General features: G+C 42.0%; 1 non-coding gene across 1 annotated transcript; it reads right to left on the reverse strand.

Moving 5' to 3' along the window:
* Window positions 1-24,786: 24,786 nt before the first annotated feature.
* LOC118010960 lies at window positions 24,787-24,869 on the reverse strand. The gene has a single exon (XR_004679374.1). It is a non-coding gene; the product is annotated as a small nucleolar RNA SNORD115 (small nucleolar RNA).
* Between the last annotated feature and the right edge of the window lie 857 nt (window positions 24,870-25,726).

Below are 25,726 nucleotides of genomic sequence, written 5' to 3' on the forward strand. Positions count from 1 at the left end.
GTACTCATTACGGCTGCCATTTTGTCCATCTCTAGTTGAGCCAAAGTAACATTCCATGCAAACAGGCTTGACTTGTAGGCAGAGTTAGGTGATGTTTGGCTCTTCCTTGGCCTGTTGCACATGTTGCCAGTTCCTCTGATTTGGGATAATGCCTTTATAGCCTCTTAGGATGGAGGCTGAGAGAGGCAAGTAATTGTCTTATTCATACTAATGTGGAAATGACTGATACTGGCTTATTTCCTAAAAGAAAAAGCAGCAATCGGCAGATAATAAGAAATTGACAGGAAGAGAAAGCATACAAAAAGGGAAAGGCTAGAGGTCATTGAAGTGCCCTTCCTTCAACATGACTCATTATGTATCTTGCTTCGAGAGTCGTAACTTGTTGACTGAACTGGATTCAGTGTTTCTTTGATTATTACAGAAATGTTTACTTAATTTGTTTCATTCTGCTAGGTTAGTATAAAATTGTGGTCATAGTCTCCTTGGATCTCATTTGGAAGAACTTTGGGGGTTTCATCCCTTCTTTTAGCCAGGACCTATTAAGCTCTGTCATATGTTAGGTGCTAGAGAAAGCAAGTCAGACATAGGCCTTGATTTAGAGTTAACCAGGTCACAGACTTGTTGCCGGTATGCGATTATGGCAAGCTGGTGAGTCCTGGACTTTCAAGAGCAACCACAGTCTCTAGATGTTCAGAGGGAGGGGCAACCAGTTTTATCTGGGCCCTCGTGGAGAGGTGTTTTCCAAAGCTGGGGAAACTTCTAGAAATGTTCAATGTCTGTAACAGGACAATAGGGGCTGTATTTTAATTTTATTTCAAACTTAAGGTGTCTGTGTCTTCTCATCTTAGTGAACTGGCTTGAGATGCTACAATACTGCTGACCTGTTGGATTAAAATGCTATCATGCTTAAGGAGGCTTAACTAGTGGGTACAATTATGCTTACTCAGACATTTGCAGCTGCTTAAAGCTTTGTTTCCAGAGCCTACCCATTGTTTCAGAAGTAATTTGTGCATGATTATGGAAGCTACTGTTACCTATTTATGCTAACTTTAACATATTCTGTACTAAAGTATTGAGTCGTCGAGTTATTAAAACGGGTTTGCCTTATATGGCCATAGTTCTCGATAAGAGATGTCTTTTTTTTTTTTTTCATTTTTAAGGAGAACACAATAAAAACCATGTTGTATTTCACTTCCCGTTACCTAGTTCAGGGTGTAGGTGGGTCTGAGTTAATATAGAAGAAACAGATATTATTCCAAATTGTAAGGATGAGAATGAAGCCTCAGCAGATCCAGGCGTGGGGAAGAGGTTAATAAAAAGAGTCTGAAATGGGAAACAGAGGACCGTGTCAGCTTTAGGCTTTAGTGTGACACATATTCACTCTCTCCAAAAATAACTGCCATGGGGACTTTCAAAGTTCTCTTTTCCTTTGACTATTTTGGATGAGTGATACTTTAGGTTAGGGGTCAGTAAACTTTCTTCTTCTTCTTCTTCTTCTTCTTCTTCTTCTTCTTCTTCTTCTTCTTCTTCTTCTTCTTCTTCTTCCTCTTCTTCTTCCTCTTTCTTCTCCTCCTCCTCCTTCTTCTTCTTCCTCTTCTTCTTCTTCCTCTTTCTTCTTCTTCTTCTTCCTCTTTCTTCTTCTTCTTCTTCCTCTTTCTTCTTCTTCTTCTTCTTCTTCTTCTTCTTCTTCTTCTTCTTCTTCTTCTTCTTCTTCTTCCTCTTCCTCTTCTCCTTCTCCTTCTCCTCCTCCTCCTCCCTCTTCTCCTCCTCCTTTCTTTCTTTTTTTAAATAAAGGGCCAGAGAGTAAATATTGTAGGCCTTGTAAGCCATATGGTTCCTTTTGCAAGCACTCAGCTCTGCTATTGTTGCACGCAAGCAACCATAGGCAATACATAAATGAATGGTTGTGACTGTCCCCCAATAAAACTTTCTCTACTGAAGCAGGTCGTGGGCCATATGTGGCCCATGGGCCAAAGTTTGCTAAGCCCTGCTTTATGACATCCTTTCCCAGACTTCAGTCACTTTGGTTGTATTGTCATGATATTGCTTAATCTGAGTAGCTTAGAGTCGAAAATTACTTCATTTTCTCCCTTACGTTGATGTAACTGTTCTTTTTTTTTTTTTTAAAACAAACAACACAAATTTATTTTAAAAGGAACTTTATATAACTACCATATGTGGAAAAGCAGTATTATGTGTTATTAAGAAGGGATCACCAAAAATAAATAAATAAATAAAATGATAACAAAACCATAAGAAAACAATACAGTTACATCCTACTAATTGTGTGCCTATCATGTTTTGGGAACAACTGACTGAGGCTACTGTCAGTAATAAACGAGACAGCTTAAAATTGGTCTCTCAGATTTGATGACTATTTGCTTAGATGTTTTATTTATTTATTTTTTAAAGATTTCATTTATTTATTTGACAGAGATAGCGAGAGCAGGAACACAAGCAGGGGGAGTGGGAGAGGGAGAAGCGGGCCTCCCGCCGAGCAGGGAGCCTGACGCGGGGCTCGATCCCAGGACCCTGGGATCATGACCTGAGCCGAAGGCAGACGCTCAACGACTGAGCCACCCAGGTGCCCTGCTTAGATGTTTTAAAAGAGTGTGAACAGGTAGGAATCATCACAGAAGCAGTGCTGAAGAACCACTGGGAGCGGGGACTCTTGCCTGGAAGAGGGCCCCTGGGCTGGGGTCATCAGACCAATTACAGAACACCCATTGAACTTGAACTTTCGGTAAACAACAAATAATTTTTTAGTGTAAGTATGCCTCATGCAATATTTGGGACCTACTTATGCTAAGACTTTATTTGTTGTTTATCTGATATTCAAATTTAACTGTGTATCTTCCTCTATTTTTTGGAGGGGTGAAATTTGGCAGTCCTACCCTGGCCCAGCAGCAAGAAGGCTGTGCAAAGATATTCAGGTGGGAAAAGGTGCAGGAAAGCAGCAACTTAGGATACTGACAATTTAGTCTATGGTAGGTCTCAGTAGGGGACAGTGAGTTGGTCTGCCCAGGAGGTATGGGTCAGAAATTAAGTCAGGTTCTTGTGACTTGGAGTCTCAGCCAGGAGTTTGTACCCAATCCATTTCTGCTCCAGAAAACCGCTGGAGGGTTATAAAGAAGGGCATGTGTGATAGGGCAGAAAATAATCTTTCAAAGAACTTTACTGTTAGCCTATTTATGTAGCTATATCATGCCTTCAATGCTCTGGAAAAATAATCAAAGGAGAATTTAGAGCTGTTCTCAGATTGTCAGTTTTTCATCTAAAAATGTTAATGTACATTAAACTTAATTATAAAAAGCATATCCCATCACAAACTATTTTTAATATGGAATATTTAGCTGCGGTGCACACATTCTGTTCTGCTCTCCACCAGGCTATTAACCAGAATAATCTGGATTTAAAAATGAACCGAGTCAGTTTGTATACCCCCAGGTTAAGTCCCAAACACATTACATCATTTAAACTGCCATCCTTACAACGAACAGATGTGTTTTTGGTTGTTCTATGCGGGAAAAGTTGCAATTCAGTTGTGAGTTTTGGATGGCACTGGAAATGTCAGCTGTTGACACAGCTCTTCGTGGGAAAGAGAAAAGAGGAATCTCATTACAGGTCTTTAGACCTATTTTTCTTCTTCCTTTTTGTTGTAAAATGATTTGTCTATAATTGCAGGCCTCAAGGACGTGAGAGGCCATGGAGTTGCCTAGACTTAAACTAAGTATTTGTGCAAGTTCACGAGTTTGTATGAGGATGCATTTGGACATGAAAATCTAATGCCGGCAGGAATCTTCTCTTGTCTCTTCTTGGTGATTTGGAGAGGATTGTAATCAGGAAGTAGTTTTAATCTGACAGAACCCTGGTGATTCCTAATTCTAGCCGTCAGGTGCTGCAACCACTTCTGTTTCCCTGTGGAAAGGATTGAAGAGCTGGCGGAACGAAGCTGTGGTTTCAGACCGAGAGCGAGCGCACTGCCTAGCTCACCTGGCCACTAGGTGGCGCTGCAACCATAAGGAAGGGTGGTCACAGCTACACAGTTTGGCTGTGGCATTAAGGGAGATCTCTAAGGCTGGAATTGGGAGATGCTAGCTTTTGTATCTCTGGCTTCCCTGGATTATGGAGCTTTTTGGACTCTACTACATACTTTGTCTATCTGACATGCTGCTGAAAGGGGAGAGGATTATTGGATTGGGATGCGGTATTTGTTGCATTTGTTAATTTGTGTTATCACATACATGGACATCTGCACACAAAGATTTGCTACATTGGTGTTGTTTGCAGAGTGGGAAGGGAAGGGAAATATCACACTTCCATAGTTTCTAAGCAGGATGGGCTGTTCCAGCTGAGCACCAGATAGTGTTCTGACCTATGGATTGGGAGTGAGAGGCAATGCCCTTCCCTTTGGTGTTTGTCTGCTGGAGGGGCTGTGGAAAGAGTGCTCTTAGTGCCAACGACAGTCTGGGCGTTGGTAAGCCTCATAGCATCTCTCTTTACACCAGCCTCCTCTTTTAGCTGTTTCCTCTCTTTTTTTAACCATCGAGAAGAAAATATCATCATCCAAAAGAATTTTTTTTTTGATTTTTCTTTTTGAGCAGAAGCCATGTATTTGAAACCCAGACACCCCACTGTTGCCCCAAAGAAGAGAAGAAACCAAGGAAGACTCTGGTAGGAGTATCAGAATGAAAACTACATAACAGCAACCCAAGTGGCTCTAGAAATAGAAGAATTCCAGCAAAGAATTAGCAAAACTGTTTCTTAAATAGTGACAGATGTGGTATTGATCGAAATTGAAGTGTGCCTGGTGAAATAAAATTTGCTACCAGTCACTCAAAGAAAAATTTGCTGAGGGCATATTGGCAGTTAAGTCAGCAAGCAATGGGATTCATAGTGAAATGATCCTAGCTTTTTGTTTATTGAGGTCCTGCTATGTGCCAGGTCCTTCGCCAGACACCTTGATATAATTGCTTAATCTTTAGGTTTGTTTTTTTTAAAATATGTTATTTATTTATTTCAGAGAGAGAGAGAGCATGTGGTGTGGGGGGAACGGAGGAGCAGAGGGAGAGGGACAAGCAAACTCCACTCTGAGTGCGGAGCCCCACAAGGGACTCAATCTCAAGACCCTGAGATCATGACCTGAGCTGAAACCAAGAGTCCGACACTCAACCAGTGGAGTCACCCAGGCTCCCCTAGAATAGGTTTTGAAATGGGTATTATCATCCCATTTGACACATAAGGAAATGGCGGTAAGGACAGGTCAAGGACTTGGGTTGCGTTCTAACACCTCAAAGAGCTCTACTTCAAATTAGGTCTGTTGGGTTTCAACACTGTGTCTTGGTGTTTAGGGAGGGACTCAAAAATGGAACGTAAGTAAGGTAGAGATGATATCTATGTCACTTCTCATTGCATCTCTAGGACATGCCTCAGCGCCTGGCACAATAGTAGGACTTCGGTATACATTTGTTCAACTAATAGATAAATGCCAGAGGACTGAAAGTATTTCATGGTGTTTAACTAGAAACCTTGGGAGTTCCCGGGGTGAAATCTGAAACTGGCCTGAAACATGGAGGGCAACGAGAGTCTGAAAAAGGAGGCAGACTGCTCTAGACTGGTAAACGTTCAGTAGGCCAGGGAACTTCCATCCGAGGCTGGTGTTGTGTGGCTACAAGATGAGTAGATATCCACACCCACCCACCAGAATCTTGAGAGTTTATATAGAGGCCTTAACTGTCACATGTCCAGTTCAGATGGTCTCAACAACACCCTAGTCTCTCAAGGCTACATCCTTGAAATGGCTCCTAGGGTAGGAACGGTGGATGGAATGTATAGGGCAAGGACAGGGGAGGGGGCGAGGTTGCCCCTGTGCAGCTTGTGGATCCAATGGTGGTTATACCCTCTCGAGGACCTCCTCCGACAGACTGGCACATACCTTATTTCATTCAAACAAGCTCAGATCCTGAGTTCACTGGGGTGGAAAGTATCACCGAATTTTACAAAATGAAGAAGCTGGAGCTCTGGGGTTAAGGAACTTCCTCAAGTTCAGGTTTTCTGACCACAGACTGAAGGATTTTTACTATAGCCTCACACTCCATGGATGGCTACTTACTTTTTGTAAATTCAAAGGATGTATAATGAATAACATCCTATTCTTTTTTATTATGTATATTTGATAAGCATTCCTGCAGAAAAGCCAGAATACATAGTCTGAGGGAGGGGTAGGATTCCTGCCTTAAAAAAATCAGTTTTTTGAAAAACTTTTACCTCTAATATATATTTACTCTAGAAAATTCAGAAAATAGAGATAAGCAAAATAAAATATGAAAATCACCCATCTTTTCTCTACATTAGAGAGACATATCATCTATACTTTTTTATGCATATATGTTTTTTAAAAAAGAGATCATGTTCTTACAATTTGCTTTTGAAATTTAATTCATTGTACACATCTTTATGTGTCAATAAGTCATTCCTACGTCCTAACTTGTAGTGGCTACAAAGTGATCTGTGGTATGAACATACTACTGTAATTTATTTAACCAATCCCTTATTGTTGGAGGGTTGTTTCTACATTTTTACTAATAAAGCAATATTACAATGAACATCCTTGAATATTTATCTTTGTGCATTTATTCTTGACCCATCATGTTGTAGCTGAATCTTCATCCAGAGAGGTGATGAAATTTATCTGAGATGCAGAACTTGGATCAGATGTGAAGGCTGTCAGGTTCCAGACTCACTGTTTTCCTGTTACGTCAGTGGAGGCCATGGACCTTGGCCGCCGGCTACGGCTATGTCCCCCTGTGGAAAGGGAGAGATTTGTGGCCTCTGCAGCCATTTAGCAACAGAGCTAAGCTACCCCCAGAAAAGAAAAGTCAAATTGAAAAAAGACAAATAAGGTTATTATTATTATTATTATTTTGCTTTAACACTGTTGTACAACTTTTTTTTAAAGCCTTTCTTTTTTTTTCTTCTGTAACATTATTTTCCCTTCCTTGGTTTCCTTCCTGGTTCTCTGATCCCAACTTTCTTTCTTCTTTTCTTCCTTCCTTCTTCCACCCTTCCTCCCTCCCTCTCCCTTCCTTCCTTCCTTCCTTCCTTCCTTCCTTCCTTCCCTCCTTCCTTCCCTCCTTCCTTCCTCCTACCTTCCTTTTCTACCTCCCTTCCTTGTTGATATTACTTGAGTTTCTATCTTCAAATTTCTTCTTTCTCTACTCTTTCCCTCTCTTAATGGCTTCATCTACCCCTTCCAGACAAATGACCTCCAAATCTGAAACTCCACTCCTGATGTCTCTCCCATAGACCAGTGCCGTGCTTCCTACTGGCTGTTAGAACATTGCGTTCCTGGAACCAGCATTTTTAATGAAAGCCATCCATTCCCTCAGACGAGAACCTTGAGCCGTCGGATTGCTCTCCTGCCTTCATGTAACCTCACACATCTTGCCAAGTCCAGTTAGTTCTGTTGCTGGCACTTAGCCTTTCTCCATAGTCCCACTACCTCTGCCCTGATTCTGATGTGCATTACCCTTTGCCTGGACTGTCCCAGTGGCCTCTCCCATGGCTGCCCCTCTTCTCTCCCTGGCCAATTCGTCTTGCCTGGGCTTGGCAAATTAATTTTCTGAATAGGGTCCAAAGCTATTAGCCTGGCCTTCAAACTTCTTTGTAATTTGACCCTAAACTACCTTCTTAACCTCATCTACCCTTTTTTTCTAGCATAGACATTGAGCTTCAGTCCAGCTGAACTCAATGAGGCTCCCATAACATACTCAGCTCCTAATTGGCTCTGAGTCTTGCTCAGGTCAGTTCCTGGGCCAGAAGTGCCTGGCCTTTTGAGATCTTAAAACATGAATGTCATCTCTCCTTAAACCAAGGTGATCTTGTCCTTCTTTGGGTCATCAGAACTGTTTGCTAAGCATCCACTGTACATACTTGTATGCATCTGTTATGTTCCACTCAGATTTGGAACTCCTTGTGAGTAGGAGCATGTATCTTTCTCAAACCCCAGCAATCCTAGCCCACTCCCCTTAACATGAGGGTCTCCCCCCACACTAGGTTCTCAGAGAGTATTTGTTGAGGAATTAAAACAATTTGGGATTTATAAAACTCAAGCTAAATTTATCAGAAATACAACCACAGTATAAAGCAAATTTTAAGGGCTTGCTGTTTTTAAAGCAAAACAAACTTTATATGTATTCATAAAGCTACTACTTGTCAAATCTCCCTGTTCAGTGTTCTGGCAACACATATGAGTGGGATTCAGAAATAGCTGGTCAGAAGGTCAGTAGAGTTGTCTGAAACGATCTACTTTGGTAAGTGAGAACCCTTTTCTCTGTCCTTAAAATATACTCTGCCCCATTACCTCCAATAGAAAGGTCAGAGGACTGGAGTCAGGACATTTGGCTTCTGTGATTTATAAACTGTGCAACCTTGGGCAACTTTCCTCACTTGTAACCTAGTGATGCCTACTATATATTCTTACTTGAGAATTGCATTTGGCTCTTGGTAACAGACATTTGATATGGTGGCTTAAAAAAAAGAAAGGTATCTTTTTGTTCCTTGTAAAAACATTCTGTAGATAGTCCCCAGCTCTACAGCCATCAGCAACCCCCGCTCCCACTCTCCATTTTTCCCTTTGGTGTGTGGTTTCCATCTTCACGTTAGCCTTGCCAAGCAAGATGGCTGCTTGAGCTCAGCCTCCATGTCAACATTCCCAGCGAAAACGTTCCCAAGGCGACCTCCTCCAGCTGCGTCAGCTTCCTGTCAACACTTTAAAAGAGTTTTTTTTCCTGGAAGTTCTGCCTAACCACTTTGACTTAGATCTATTGTGGTGCTTCTCAGCCCCGGCTGTTGATTTGAAACATGTGAAGGCTTTAAAAATAGTACCTGCGCGAGGGCCTCACAGCCTAAGAGTGACATCAGAATCTCTGTGGTTGGGGTCAGGACTCGTATTTTAAAATGACCCCAACTGATCCAATTGCACAGTCGAGGTTGAGGGCCACTGAGCTAGGGTGACCATATAATTGGCCACCCAAATGGGGACTCTTGAGAGTGAAGGAGAGACAGCCGGCTTAAACAGGAGGGACAGGGACTCAGTGGAGTTCATCCTCTGCTGCTTCCTGTCAGGTGGCCAAGCGCCTTGATTTCTACTGCTCTGGAAGAAGAAAGAAGAGGAGAAAAGACTTTGGTGGGGTGCTCAGGATTTCCTTCCATTCCTACTCAAGCTTCTGGACAGGATTAGATGAGGTAAATGTACATGAAACCATTCTGTAAGCTGCAGTGTTCCAAAGACGTGTTTATAAATAAGATTGTCATAATTTAGTACAGATAGATACACAGGATGCCCTGAAGGAGCCCAGTTTGGAGTCCCTTAGTTAGCACAGGTTTGATTAATTTAGGCCTTACGGTCATTTTCTTAACAACGCTCACTGGGAGATGGTGGCTTGTGGTGGTTTTAGAATGTAGACTTTGGAGGCTCATAAAATCACCCTGGGTTTGAATCCCCACCTTTTTTCCAGCTTTGTCATTTAACTTCGCTAAATCGCTTCAAAGTCTCCATGATATTACTTGGCTCAAACGGTTGTTACCAGGGTTAAGGAAGTTAACATGTGGAAAGGATTCAATTTAGGGCTTGGCTTATAATAAATGTTTAATAATTGGCCACTCTTTATTGCTCATAAGATTACTTTGAAGTCTGCAAAAAAAAAAAAAAAAATCTTTTTTTCTGCCTCTCAAGAGTCTCAAGCATCAGGGGTATTTTCGGGCCGACACAGTCGGCTGGAGCCCTTTCTCCCTGCCTTCTGGCTGGGAAGTGAGCAGTGGAAAGAGGAATTGCAGATTCCAAATGTCTACCCATTCCCCATGGCCCCCTGTCCTAACTGACCCCCCAGCAAGGGTCTGGGTTGAAATACCAGTGGGGATCCCAGGCGGCTTAAGTGGCTAATAGCTAGAATTAAATTCATTATTTCAGCGACTTGGTCCACGCATCAGGAGATCTGTGGGTTTGAAATAACCTTTGCCTGTTGCGGTTTTGTCTCTAGTGATTCTTGCTTCTGGCCACTGTGTTCTGGTATAATCTCCCTTTCCATCCCCTCAGTTGCTAACTTGTAAACTTTCTTCCCTGGGGCTTGCTCCTCTAATCTTGCCTTCTCCGTGTTTTGCTGTAGTCTTGTCTTCCTTTATTCATTCTGCATTGCTTTTATCTCCTTACCTTTCCTCCTGCTGAGTGTAAACAAACCTTATGGCAAAAAAAAAAAGAAAAAAAAAAAAAAGAAAAAAAGAAGCCAGGAAGGATGCTGCCTAGTTCCTGGAAGGGGAAAAAAATCTTAGAGATGGTGCACTTTACTGTTGGCAGTCAAAATTCAGTACTTCCTACTTGTAGCATCATCATTGACTATATAAGGAAAATGTAAGAAGGGGAGTTTTATGTGGGGAGAGAAATTGGTTTTGAATTATTCTTTTGAGTTTGTTGATGGAACAACCATTACAAAGTCTAGAATTGTCTTCCTAGAGATGACATGTCTGATTGAGCTGAGTCTTTGGTGCCGGGTTGGCAGACCTTTTTCATAAAGGCCTGATGCTAAATACTGTAGGCTTGCAGGCCATACTTTCTCTCTGGCAACTTTGCTGGTACAGGGCAAAAGCAGCCACAGACAATGGGTCAACAATGAACGTGGCCCTGGACCAATAAAACTTTATTTACAGTTACTGAAATTTGAATTCCATATAATTTTCACAGGTCATGGTATTTATTCTTCTTTGGATTTTTTTTTTCCCCCCTAACCATTTAAAAATGTGCAAACCATTCTTAGAACAAAAAACGGGGGCGCCTGGGTGGCTCAGTTGGTTAAGCGACTGCCTTCGGCTCAGGTCATGATCCTGGAGTCCCTGGATCGAGTCCCGCATCGGGCTCCCTGCTCGGCAGGGAGTCTGCTTCTCCCTCTGACCCTCACCCCTCTCATGCTCTCTCTCTCATTCTCTCTCTCAAATAAATAAAATCTTTATTAAAAAAAAAAAGAACAAAAAACGGTGGGCGGGACATGGCCTCTCATTTTCAGACTCCTTCCTGCTGGTAGTGAACTCAAAGGAGCACACTGATTGCCTGTGGTTAGAAAGCCTTCGTTCCAGTCACTTCATTTCAAGTCCAGACTCAGTTTCCTCATTTGCAAGATCAGTTGAAGTGATAACATTACATGCTGGAGAGGATGTGGGCAACAGGAATTCTCATTTGTTGCTGGTGGGGAATGCAAAATGGTACAGCCATTGAGGAAGACAGTTTGGCAGTTTTGTACAAAATTAAACATACTCTTGCCATACAATTCAGTGAATCTTGCTCCTTGGTATTTTCTCAAATGAGCTGAAAATATATGTTCACATGAAAACCTGTACACAGATGTTTATAGCAACTTTATTCATAATGGCTCAAACTTGGAAGCAATCAGGTGTCCTTCAGTAGGTAAATGGATAAGTAAACTGTGGCATATCCAGACAATGGAATACTATTCAGTGTTAAAAAGAAATGAGCTATTAAGCCATGAAAAGACATGGAGGAAGGTTAAGTGCATATTACTATGTGAAAGAAGCCAATATGAAAAGACTACATTATGTATAGTTCCAACTATGTGACATTTTGGAAAAAGCAGAACTATGGGGACAGGAAAAAGATCAGGGGTTGCCAAGGATTAGAGGGGAGGGAGGGATGAACAGATGAACAGGATTTTTAGGGCAGAGAAATTATTCTGTAGGACACTACAATGGTGGATACCTGCTATTATACATTTATCGAAACCCATAGAATGTATAACACCAAGAGGGAACCCTGTTGGAAACTGTGGACCTTGGGGATAATGATATGTCAGTTTAAGTTCATCTACTATAACCAAGGCAGATGTCTCTTTTTGGGGGGGCAGGGAGGCTGTATAGATGTGTGGGGACAGGTGTGGGCTTTCTGAACAGTTTTTCTGTGAACCTAAAACTGCTCTAAAAAATAGTCTATTAAAAAAATCAGGTTAATGAAGTTTGCTCAGTCTAACTCATGGCTGTCCAGCATATCTAATGAGTTCGTTGTAAAGCACCAAGTAAATAAGAAGTTGCTGCCCAAATGTTAGTTACTGAGCAGAAGTAAGCTCTACTCCTTTCCTCTAAGATGTTCCAAGTAACAAGGGTCCGGAGAGATGTCTCCTGAACAAGAACATCTCTGGGTACCTCTTGGAGATTAGCAATGTGGGCACTAACTTCCAAGAAGGCTTGTCATTCAAAACACCCACTACCAAGTGCAAAAACCTGGTTAAGGTTTAACCAAGTATTTCCCAAACACATGTGTGACTTCAAAGACCATTAACAAATGCAAAACACCATTAAAATTTGGCAGCGTGGGAGTCTGCTGATGCTCTTTGGGAAAAGCTAATCTCAGGCATTTCAGTAAATGCCATAGAAAAGATAAACACACAAGAAACTTACCTTCAAGAAGCTGCAAATCTAGTAGAGAGAAAAAAGGCAAGGACTTGTCTCATACTAACATTTCCTCTATTGCTATTTGACATTACCTAACATGTTATTATATTTTATTAGAAAATTATGAGCCGTTGGCAAATGTATGGGCTTAAGCTGCCTTTTTAAGTTACATTATCTCATTAATTTTTTTTCACAATTTATTTCAATAGTAACAGATCACTGAAATGGAAAGACAAGTTAATGGAGGAATCCGTTTCTGTTACAGATACTTGGTTTGCTCTGTACTCACTATGGAAAGAGAGATGTACATAGAATTGTAGTTCTTGATATAGAAGCACACACATATTAGTGGATTAATTTAATTTATTAGTGCAGTTAATGAGTTGTTAGTCTCTTTGGTGTTGTTTGGGAGGAAAATCAACTATCCTAAAATAGATGCATCTCTGAGTTGCTCACTCTGCAGGAGCCAAGTTGGGAGTTGCCCACGGCAGGAAGCAGTTTGGCTGTCCTCTCTTTTGCAGTGCACATGGTTTTCTTGTCCCAACAGAGCACCCTGCTTTTGGTGCCCTAGTAACGAGTGCCTTCTCTTCAAGATGCACGTCACCTCAAAAAAAGTGAATTGTGCATATCCTGCATGGCTTATATTTTAACCAGGCCATCCCAAATGCATCCTCCAGCATAAAGAAAGATCTGTCTAGCTCTTGAATGTGATGTGAATAAAGAACAGCAGTTTAATGTTATTTACACTGGTAGGCAGATGCTCTACCACGATAGAACACTGTCAGGGCCCTTGAGAGTAAGTGGTTTCTTTTCCTCTATAGCTGGCAACAATGGTATCTATTACCTTGATAGCACTTTATAGTCTATGTTGCCCCTTTAATTGTTTAAGAATTGGGCAAGTGCATCAGGAAAAAGTCCTTTGCACATGAAGCAGTGAGGCCCAGAGCTGTTGAAAAACGTGCCCAAGGCTCGCGGCTAGAAGGGGCTGGAGCTGGGTTTTGAAATCTACTCTCAGCTTCAGCTTCTTTCAACTCTATCTGCTGCTTTCTCAGAGATGGATGTCCCATGGCTGGACGGGTCATAGTGAGCTTATCAGTACCACGTATTTAGATCACATCTGAGATGCCTACCTCAGAGAATCACCTCATAGCTAAAGTTCTTTTATTCATCTTGAAACTTTGTCTTGGTAAATTCAAAGCTCTTAAAAAAGCTTTCATTAGAAAACATTTCAAAACTATTCAAGAGTAGAGAGAAGAGTATAATTACTCTCTATGATCCAATTTCCCAGTTTTAACAACTAGCAACACATGGGCAAGCTTGTTTCAACTCTACCCCCACCTCAATTAGATTAATTTGAAAATCTCAGATATCATAATTTCTTCTGTAAATACTTAAGGATATGTCTCTAAGAGATAAAGTTTTCTGATTTTTTTTTTTCTCTGCTTAACAAAGCACCTCCAAACTTAGGGGCTTAAAATAGTAGCTCACTGTGATCTCTCGTGGTTCTGTGGGCTGACCAGGCTTGGCTGAGCAGCTTTCATTTGGGGGCTCTATTTCGATGTTCATCAGGTTTCAGTTGGGGCTGCAATCATCTGAAGCTATGATGGGGCTGATACCAAACGTGGCTCACTCATGTGACTCTCAGTTGGGGACTCAAGTGGGGCTGGTGACTCTTCAGTTCCTCTGCATGTGGCTTGGTTTCTCCCAGCATGGCTGCTGGGTTCTAAGAGGGAATGTCCCATGAACAGGAGTTCTAAGACACTGAGCAGAAGCTGTAAGGCTTCTTATGACCTAAACTTGGAGCTTATGACCATCGCTTCCATCACATTCCATTGGAGAAGGGAGTCATGACAGTGCCCCAAAGTCAATGGGAGCTTCACTCTACCTCCCAGTGGGGGGAGCAGCTAAAAACTCAAAGAGTAATTCCTTAATATCACAAATATCCACCCATGTTCACATGCCTCATTTGTTTATTTTTTTATTATGTTATGCTATTCACATGCCTCATTTGAACTAGTGGTGTTTTACATTTGGTTTGTTCAAAGCAGGATCAAGAAGAAGTCCACACATTGCATTGGGTGGATATGGCTTTCATGTTTCTTTTAATCTAAGATATCCCTCTCTGTGTTCATTCTTTGCTTAAAATTTATTGTTGAAGAAGCAGATTGTTTGTTCTGTTGAATTTCTTAACAGTGTGGATTTTGCTGCTTGTGTCCCTGGTGTTCCTTGGTCCCTTTTATTTTTCTCTTGTAGACTCTTAGATCCTTGATCAAGTTCAGGTCCACAGTTTTGGTAAAAACACATCCTAGGTAGTGTGATGTGTACTTCTTACTGCATCACACCAGGAGGCGCAAAATCCGTTTGTCTCTCCTTGGTGATGTTAAAATTGATTTGTGGGTTCAGGTGTTGAAGCCAGAGCTCCTTACTCCAATTGAGCCTTCTTAGAAAAAGCTTCTAAACAGTTGCTCCTCTTTTGCAGGTTCAGGAAATGGAATGAGTCTATATTTATAGACCCATGTCTTCATTTACTCTGTGCTAACCATGTGCCAGACATCACATCAGATACTTAAATGACATGACTGATTTATTTTTCATAACAAACCCAATAAAAGAGGAATTATGATTATCTTCATTTTACAGAACAGGGAACTGAGGCACATGTGCCCTGTGCCCGACATCCAGGCAGTGGATGCCTTCTCATTAGTTCTCCTTTACAAAAGGGATGAATTTTCATTTTCAAAATCCTAGGGGAAACCAACATAAGTCCATGAGAAAGGGAGCAAGGTCATTGGGTGGGGGGGTGGGGAGTGGCAAACAAGGGATTCACACACTCCTTTTAAAATCTGGAGTCACCATCCTGAATCCAGAGGCCTGTGAGGCAAATTCTGCTCCAGCCTCCCAGTGTAGGAGAATGAGTTATTTAACAATAACATTTCCCTTCCCTGCAGCATCCCCTGTGTCGTGGGGTCAGCAGGGCGTGGCCTCCCGCCTCTGTTAAGGATGTGAGGGTGACTCCCAGTTTCACATTTGTGCTACTCAGCTTTACCCAGACAGGAGGCTCAGAAATGACAATTTTATTTTAAAGAAAATATTTTCAAATGCAATTTGCAGTTTGTACATGAAGAGTAATGAGCAAAATGGATGCAGCTGTCTTTTAACTTAACCCTGCAGTGCCACCCCAGTTTGCTTTCCTACCCAAGGGATCATGTAGGCAGCTTCTGTGCCTTTCTTCGGGACTTTGGAGCCTCTGAGCTTCAGAGGCAGTGGAGCTGGGCTAAAAGTTGGGCATGTGCCCGGTGGTGCCAGGTATCTAGGGCTGCCATAGCCGAAAAAGAAAAGCCTGGAAAGAACAGAACCCAGAAATGAGCAGTGAGGGCCAGCTAGCGGAACCCTGAGGGTGCTGTCCCACAGCAGGAATGCTTTCCTTTCTCCAGGGAACATTTCTGAAGGACACAGCAGCATTTCTTCCATCTCTGTAGGGCTCTTCGGAGCCATCTTAGTGCTGGATGTCCAGTCTCACGTGGTCTAAAGCAGCTTCTGTGTTCTGGTCATTCTGTGAGGTTGTTCTCTGCCTTCTCGTGCAAGTCCTTCTGCAGTGTTGGGGCTGAGTGGAGCCAGCTCTATCCTCCCTGCAGGACTCAACATTCTGGAGCCTCTGACCTTCCCCCGTGGTCATGTGCATACCCAGCTGTGGGGTCTAGGCTCATGGGCACTGCACGTTGACAAAGCCAATTTCTTAATAGTGCTTGAAGGGAGTGGGGAAATTAGTTGTAATGTATAAGATGCCATTGCTTGGCACTCCTAGCATTTGCTCTTAGTTATTTTAAAGGACACTGAGTGACTTAAATCAGGGTAAGTCCACACCTGGTTACAAGGACAGAGACCCAGGCACGCATGCACACACCCACACAGTTAACTTTTTGGCATTCCGATATTCATCTCCCTAAGCAGAACAGTGATTGGTGTGTATCACTCAGGGAAAAAGGGAGCTATCTCAGATGGAACACGGGGACACAGATTCCCAAGAAGTTTTCATGGTCCAGTGAAGGACACAGAATCCACTTGCAACACATCATGGCTTTCACCTGCACTTTAGTTTCTGCAGGGCTGGGGCTATGGCTGCAACGTGGAGGTTCCAAGCTAACTTGAATGTATTAGCCACTCAGGCCGGGGCGGTGGTGGTTGGTTTTTTTTTTTTTTAAGATTTATTTATTTATTTGAGAGAGAGAGAGCGCTCAGTGGGGAGGGGCAGAGGGAGAAGGAGAGAGTCCTAAGCAGACTCTGCACTGAGTGTAAAGCCTGATGTGGAGCTTGATCTCACGACTCTGAGATCATGACCTGAGCTGAAACCGAGAGTCAGACACTTAACCGACTGAGCCCCCAGGCGCCCAGAGCCAGAGCTTCTTTAATGACCAAGCAGTTGTCTCGTTAAGAACATGGTAGCATTTTATGTGAAACACTGTGGTGGTTGCTTATTTCTTTTCTTTCTTTCTTTTTTTAATTAAAAAGAATATTGTATTTATTTGTGTGTGTGTGTGTGTGAGAGAGAGAGAGAGAGAGCACAAGCAGGGGGAGTGGCAGGCAGAGGGAGAAGCAGGTTCCCCGCTGGGCAGAGAGCCCGATGCGGGACTCCATTCCAGGACCCTGGGATCACGACCTGAGCTGAAGGCAGACACTTAACTGACTCCACCCAGGTGCCCCAGTTGCTTATTTCTTAAAATACTTTTCTGTAGCGTGTATCTTTCTCATGGACAAAGAGCCCTTGAATAGCATTATTTGCTTGCCTGGTGTCTTGTGACTTAGGAATTGAGCCTTGTACTCTGTATGAGAACAGCAGGGAGGAAAAGGAAGGAAGGAAGGAAAAAGAGGAGGGCTCGAGACAAGGAGGGAAGAAGGAAAGAAGAATGAATGAAGGAGAGAAGGAAGGAAGGAGGAAAGAAGGAAGGAAAGGAAAAGAAAAAACATGCTGAATCCTTATAATAATCTAACCGTGGGCAGTTCATTAGAGCGGAGTTGAATAAATCATTGTTGATTTGTTTTTACCTCTCATGTCTTTTTCCTGAGCCACACTGGCTACTTGGAGGCCGCCATTGGGTCTGTCTCCATCTTGGGGTAGTGGTGCGAAGTCTCAGGTGGGGCAGAATCCCGGGCTGTGATGTAATGAGAGTTTCTACCTCATGCTTGTATGTCATTCACACAAGTGGAGCATCATGGGAGCTGGACCAGATTGATGTCCCCTCTAAGAATAGCACTGATTATAGAACAGATTTTCCCATATACAGAGCCATTTTTAATTCTCTCCCTACCACAGCTGCCAGCCTGCAGAGATAATTCCTTCTAGCAGAATAGCTCTAGATTATTATAGGGAAATCAAATTTGCATAAAAGCACTCTTTCTTCTTTCTCTCCCTTTCTAGCTAAGTTACTAAACAGATACTGTCAATTACTTTTGTTGGAAGAGATTTTGGGGGGGGAAGGGAAAATACATTGTTTTTTGGAAAAATGCCACGTGAAAACTTTCTATACAACTTTAACAGGTTCGGAGGGCTAGCATTTAGTGTGACACTTCACATTTGATGGATGCTTCACTATTTTCAAAATGCTTTTCAGTCCAACAAACTTTTTTTTTTTTAAAGATTTTATTTATTCATTTGACAGAGAGACACACAGAGAGAGGGAACACAAGCGGGGAAGCGGGAGAGGGAGAAGCAGGCTTCCCACAGAGCAGGGAGCCCGATGCGGGGCTCGATCCCAGGACCCTGGGATCATGACCTGAGCCGAAGGCAGACGCTTAACCAACTGAGCCACTCAGGCGCCCCAGCCAACAAACTTTTTGTATATATTTTATTTTATCTTGATGGGGCACAGCCCCTGGGGACATAAAAGAATGAATGGCCCTTGTTTTTGAAAAGCTTATTTTATTTGATTGATGGAAAATATACATGAAAACAATAAGGCAGTCATCACTAGGTCCATTTTGCAGATGAGGAAACTGAGGGCCAGGGAAACTTCAGTGACCTTTTGAAAGTGTGCATAACTGGTAAGCAAAGGATTGAGAGGTCAGGTCTTTATAGTCTTGTTTGGGCTTGCTGTGGGAACCATGACATCACTCAGGAGGGGAAAGGTTGCAGCTGCAAATTGACAGCTTGTCGTTGTTTGGCCAAACCTTTTTTTTTTTTTTTTAGATTTATTTATTTATTTGAGAGAGAGAGTGAGCGGGGAAAGGGGCAGAGGAAGACAAAGAATCCACAAGCAGATTCCCCTCTGAGCGCAGAGCCTGACTCGGGGCTTGATCCCAGGACACTGAGATCATGACCTGAGCTGAAACCAAGAGTCAGCTGCTTAAGCGACTGAGCCACCCAGGTGCCCCTTGGCCAAACTTTTTAATTTGACATTGAAAAGAAGTCCAGAAGATTTTACTCCCCCCCAATCCCACCCCCCCCCCAAAAGAATGGACTTCTGGTTTCTTTGAAAAAATATTATACAATCTGTCAACAGCAGGTCTATATTCCATCAGGGTGAGACTGGCTCCATCAGACTGGGCACAGACAGTGGCCACTACTCCCCACCTCCCTATGTCCACGTCACTCATTTAAGTACCAGCTTTTGGCCCAGAAGGCTTTGTGTTGTCCCCTGTGCTAAATCTGGGAGGACACAGCAATGTGGGTGCTTTGTCCTGGGAGCAGCATTCTTGCACTGTTTTAAAAATCATCTTCTAGGGACGCCTGGGTGGCTCAGTCGGTTAAGCGCCTGCCTTCGGCTCAGGTCATGATCCCAGGGTCCTGGGATCGAGTCCCACATTGGGCTCCCTGCTCCGCGGGGAGCCTGCTTCTCCCTCTGCCCCTGTCTCTCTCTCTGTCTCTCATGAATAAATTTAAAAAAAAAAAAGATTCTTTAAAAATCATCTTCTAGGTTTTCTATCATCTCTCTCTCTTTTTTTTTTTCCAGCTTTTAGAAAAAGTTGGCAATTTTCAACTTAAAAAAAAAAAAAAAATGGCCCCCTGTGGGTTCCCAGTCCTGATGACTCAGGATTTAGAGACTTGTGAGAGATTTTTACTTTACTAGACACTGTAGGCTGATACTCTATGTGTTTTCTTAAAAAGGCTTTTGTGGCTATTTTTTATTTAATTGCATTCTCTTTTCTAACCTGTTTGACGCCACCTTCTGGGAGATGAAGAGCATGAAGGCAGAGGTCTGTTTAGTTCCAACTTCTGCGTTTGGTCTCCGATTTTCTGATTTCATTGGGCAGACTTCTATGCTGAATGTAGGTTCTTAGGAAAATGAGGATTAGGTGCCTGTAAGAAGGAAATAGAGAGACAGTCGTGGTGTTGAAACTCCTAGCTAGAAGGTGTTGCTAAGTTCTAATTTACTGTGAAAGCTTGATTAAGTCATTGATTTAACCATGGAAGTCACAGGCTAGATGATTCACCCAGGAATCTGAAAACAGCACCAGGCGTAAGAGACCTGAGAAATGACCGTATGCAGCAGGCTGCATGTATGCAGTGGTTTCTGAGCCCACCTCTGGTATACCTCTTCCTGGTACTAAGCTGTCACCTCTTCGTTCCATCAGAGTTGAGGCTCCCGCATTGGGCAGAGGTTGTTTTCAGTGCTTTTTGCGTAATCTTGCAACTCCGCATTTCCAAATCCGGGGGTTCTGAACACCACCTGCCTCCTGAGAAAGTGGCTGTGAGCACACAGTATGGTTTGATTTCAAAGCTAGTGACAGCCTTCTTGTCCCCCATGTACTCTCATTTCTTCTTGGCGATTAAAATTCCACTTCAGTTGCGCTGTTTTGGCTTTAGGCTTTGCTTCTGTGTTAAAAATCAGTTACCAACCTTTCCAGTTGCAGAGTTTGCAGAACGCATTCATACACCGTGTCTCCTTTGATCTTCACTATAGCTCCGTGTGGTAGAGAGTGCCATTGTGCGATCTGGGAACTAGAGATGCTAAGGTTTGAGTCCCAGCGGAAACTCATTAGCTGTGTGATGTCAAATCAGGGATACAATCCCTCGGAACTTACTTTCTTTTCCTATATACAGAAGATTAAAATTTACAGAGTGATTGTAAACATTAGAGAGAATATTTCCATCCATCCATCCATCCATCCATCCATCCATTATTTTTTTTTTTAAGATTTTATTTATTTATTCACAAGAGACAGAGACAGAGAGAGAGAGAAGCAGAGGGAGAAACAGGCTCCCAAGGAGCAGGGAGCCCGATGTGGGACTCGATCCCAGGACCCTGGGATCATGACCTGAGCCGAAGGCAGACGCTTAACCATCTGAGCCACCCAGGCGCCCCCATCCATCCATTATTATGTTTCCCCAGTTCTCTGGGGAAAGGGACCTCATTGTTATTGCAACCCGAGTCCTTGTTTTGCACTCGCCATGTCTGGTGTGCACAGTTGGAGGCGAATGTCTTAGTCTGTGTGGGCTGCTATAATGGAATATCATAAACTGGGTGGCTTAAACAACAGATGTTTATTTCTTGCAATTCTAGAGGCTGGGAAGTCCAAGATCAAGGCGCCAGTGGATTGGGTGTTTGGTAAGAGCTCGCTTCCTAGTCCATAGCCAGCTCTCCCAGGGGTGAGGGGTGAGGGAGCTCTCTGGGCTTTCTGTTATAATCCCATTCTGTCTTCACCTCCCAGCTGTTTGTCCACAGCCTCCATTTTGAACTGATGGTGAGCGCAGGCAGGTCGTGCAGGGGGGCAGGCCGGGAGTTTCCCTTGGTGTATTCTGGCTCCCTTTCAACCAAATAGAGCCCTAGTTGGCAGTCCTGTCCTTGCCTGGGTGGGGTGAGACCACTCAGATTTGAGGAACAGGCTTCAGAGTTGCCATGGAGATGTTGCTGTATGTCAAACTTCTGCTCTGTGGCAAGCATCTGTAGTCAAACTGCCTGGGTTCAAGTCCCAGCTCTGCTTCTTATAAACCAAGTAGTTCAACTTCTTTAAACTCCAGTTTCTTCAGCTGAAAAAGTGGGGATGGCAATAGCTAAGGCTTGTATATAACATTTACTATGTTCTAGGAACTTCACACATGCCAATTCATTTATCCCCACATCAGCTCTGTGAGTTGGTTAGTATTGTTATGTCTATTTGTAGGTATTGAGGCATAGAGAGATTAACTAGGTTGCTCAAGGTAAATGGCAATGCTGGGATTCAGACCCAGGCAGATTGATTCCAGGGATCTGCGATCTCAACCACTCTTCTCCTTCCTTAATAGGGTGGGATACTAAGCATCACGCTTGGCACACAATATGTGCTTGGTAAACATGTTTTTTACAAGTGAAAAAAAATGTTTTTTACAAGATCTTATTTATTTATTTGACAGAGAGAGACACAGCGAGAGAGGGAACATAAGCAGAGGGAGTGGGAGAGGGAGAAGCAGGCCTCCCCCAGAGCAGGGAGCCCAATGTGGGACTTGATCCCAGGACCCTGGGATCATGACCCGAGCTGAAGGCAGACGCTCAATGACTAAGCCACCCAGGTGCCCCACAAGTGAAAATTTTTAATTTTGTTCATCAAGTACTTACTTCTTCCTTTATGATCGCTTCCTATCATTTAAGTCACAAATCCACCACTCTTTTGGATGTCAACTACATTTACTTATTCTTTTCCTAGCTTTCATCATTTGAATTTTTATATTTAATTATTTGAGTCACAAAAAGTATACACTTAAAAATGTTTATTTGTTACTTTACTGCGGTAAGAACATTTAACACAAGACCTACCTTTTAAACAGGCTTTTAAGTGTAGAACACATTGCTGTACAGCACATCTCTAGAGCTTATTCATCTTACTCGACTGAAACTTTATTCCTATTGATTAGTAACTCCCGAACTTCCCCTTCCTCAGCCTTTGGTAACAGTATATGTTCAGTAAATAATAACCATCATTCTCAGCCCTGATGAGTGGATCTTTCTTTCTGGAGCTGTAAGCAATAGGGGCCTTAGAACAGCAGGCTTCAGGCTTGGTGGGGTATCCCTTAGAGATCTCAGACTCATGGGTACACATATCCGTCTTGGCCTCATGCTGGAAGGTTGAAACCTAATGCTCATGATACCCTTGTGGCAATACTAATATTTACTGTAAATATAAAATATTTATTAAGTACCTACTTAGACCTGGTGCATTTTCAGATGTTCCGGATACAAGCAAACAACCTGAATCATGCCCCTCTGGAGTTTTAAGTTTAAAACAAAGGATGCTCCATTTGTCCTGCATTGATTTTAGTTTTCAGTCAATTGGCATACGTACCTCACATTTTGCGTAGATGCTTTTAAAAATCATCACTATTGGGGCACCTGGGTGGCTCAGTTGGTTAAGCGACTGCCTTCGGCTCAGGTCATGGTCCTGGAGTCCCGGGATCGAGTCCCGCATCGGGCTCCCTGCTCGGCGGGGAGTCTGCTTCTCCCTCTGACCCTCCCCCCTCTCGTGTGCTCTCTCTCATTCTCTCTCAAATAAATAAATAAAATCTTTAAAAAAAAAATCATCACTATCGTCATCATCATGATTATCGTCATCCTCCCCACCATCATCATAACAAGCTCTTACTATGTGCTCAGTGCTATGTGCTTTGCCTGAACCATCTCATTTAATCTTCACATTAGAACATAACATGAAGATGTCTGCAAATTAGTCACCTACAAATTGAAGCACATGTTGTGTAAATATCATTGCTAGCAATAGTTACAATGGAGGGAAGGGGAGAGAAATGTATCTCAGCTCTTTGAATATTTAAGAATTGCTCTATAGAATATTTGAAGAGATCCCTTTGGTGTAAATGCCCATATGCATAGAATAATAGGAGATAATGAAGAGAATATAAAAATATTGACAAAACTGTACTCATTTCTAAACTATTGCCTGGTAGACATGGGTATTTCAACTTTGTTGATATAAATATTTAATGAGCACCTACTATGTTCCAGCACCTTGATATTCTCCCACACCCCACTTTCTCTGCTCACCTATGGAAGTTCTTGTCTTCTATATAATACTCTTTCACTCTGGTAGTGAATTAATAGTTAATTTCAGTCTCAGTGAAAGGTAGGGATTTTCCTGGAGCTGCCTCTCAGTGTTGAATAATTTTTAGTGATGGAAAAAGCAATACGATGTGTCAGGGAATTTTTAGGATAGACAATAGATGAGACTCTCCCCATTTTGTAGGTTCTTTTGTACTTAGATTTTTTTCTGATTATAACAATAACATCAACCCAAACTTCCAATTCTGGCTATATGGGTGGCAGACCAGATAGTCTCACAAATTATTCTGCTGAAATAACCTAAGAATGCTGGATAAAGTATAGCTAACATTTTTATAATATCTGCAAAAAGAGCGAGTGTGGTTTCCAGGGTCTAAAAATAAATAAGGCGATGGAAAGTGGATGTGAAACATAATCTAATGTTCTGCCCTGAGGGTGTTTGCTGAGAGCAGAAACGTAGATTCTGAAATTTTGACTACTGTGCTATGGACCAGAAGCCAGGATTTGGGCCCTCGCAATGTGGGAAGTTGAAACTGAGACCCTCATCTGAAGCTAGAGCCCTTAAGGGGCTGTATCCTCTATGGAAAAGTGAGTTAGAAAAAAAATCCCCATGTTGACCAAGAGATGTATCTTAGCCTCAGCTCTCACTGGGGAAAAATGTCTCTCTTTCCCCCAAATTTAAAAACAGCCCAGCCCTCATTTGGCTTTAAGGTTGAATTTATACTGTCTGAGTGATCTAGATGAGATATTAATTTTAGAGGGCCTGGATTGATGGTACTCAGAGTGCTTAGAAATGGGGATGTAAAAAAAAAAAATAAAAAAAAAATAAAAAAAGAAATGGGGATGTAAATACTCTCTGGAGAAATGCACCTTTATCCCAGACCCTGTGGCACTTTACAGTTTCAGATAAGTCTCATGTGATTGCACAATCCAGAATTACAGACACACAAAGAATTTAACTGTTATGTATTTAGGAGTCAAGGGAAACAACAAATAGCAGAATAAGACCCTCAAATATTTCATACATTGGAGTTACAATGATACAGAAGAGGATACAGAAATAAGATAAGCTAAAAATGTTCAGTGAAATAATAGAACTGAAAACATGAGTAAATGAATTAACTAATCTCAAGTAATATGTGTAATCAAAAGTCTGTCAAAAAGTCTGTCAAGAGAGAATTCGGAAAAAGCCCAAGTAGAACATCTAGAAATAAATATAGAATTAGTGAAAGAAAAAGTAAAACATCCTTTTTGTAAGAAATTTAAAAAGAATAAACCATTATTCTATCACTAAGAGGATATTAATACTTTTAAGTGATTCTTCAAGCCCTTTTTCTGTGCATTTTTACAAAGTACACATTGTATTCCATATGAGTATGATTTTTATGTTATCATTTTCTCTATATATAATAAGCATTTTCATATCATTGTACTGTATAATATATGTTAATTAAGAAAGACCATAATATAAATGTTTCCCTATAGTTGGATTTATTTATTTATTCATTTACTTACTATTTATTTATTTATTTGCAAAGAACATCTCAGCGGCACCTCCCCCTTTATTTAATTGTAGTATAATTGACACACAAGCCTTCTTAATACTTAGGCTAGGAACTGGCACAGTGTTACTTTCTCTACATTCTACAGATTTAAGTGAATCATATGGCAAACTCAGATGAGGAGGGACTATATAGGATATGGATAATGAAAGACATGGTTCTTTAGGGACCCAGCTATCACATAGATAGTGTCTTGTTTTCCTTTTTTGTGCAATGGTAGCATATTTGACACTGTTCTGCATCTTCCTTTTTTTGGTAAAACATTTTACAGTACATTCAGTATTAACACATGTATTATTTGGGATTAGGATTTGGCTCAAGTAAAATTACAAATTATAGTGGTTTAAGCTAAATAGAAATTGGTCTTTTTTAAAGATTATTTATTTATTTATTTTTAAAGAGTTTATTTATTTATTTGAGGGAAGGAGGGAGAGAGAGATTGAGAGAACGAGTAGGAGGAGGGGCAGAAGGAGAAGCAGACTCCCTGCAGAGCAGGGAGCGCGGTGTGGGACTTGATCCCAGGACCCTGGGATCATGACCTGAGCCGAAGGCAGATGCTTAACCAACTGAGCAACACAGGTACCCAAGATTTTTTTATTTTTTAAGTAATCTCTACACCCAATGTGGGGCTCGAACTTGCAGCTCCAAGATCAAGAGTCCCAGGCTTTACTGACTGAGCCAGCCAGGTACCCCAGAAGTTTGTCTTCTGAACTTAAGTCTGGACGTGGT

Source organism: Mirounga leonina, unplaced genomic scaffold, assembly GCF_011800145.1.
Source record: "Mirounga leonina isolate KUSES-001 unplaced genomic scaffold, KU_Mleo_1.0 Mir_129, whole genome shotgun sequence".
NCBI lineage: Eukaryota > Metazoa > Chordata > Mammalia > Carnivora > Phocidae > Mirounga > Mirounga leonina.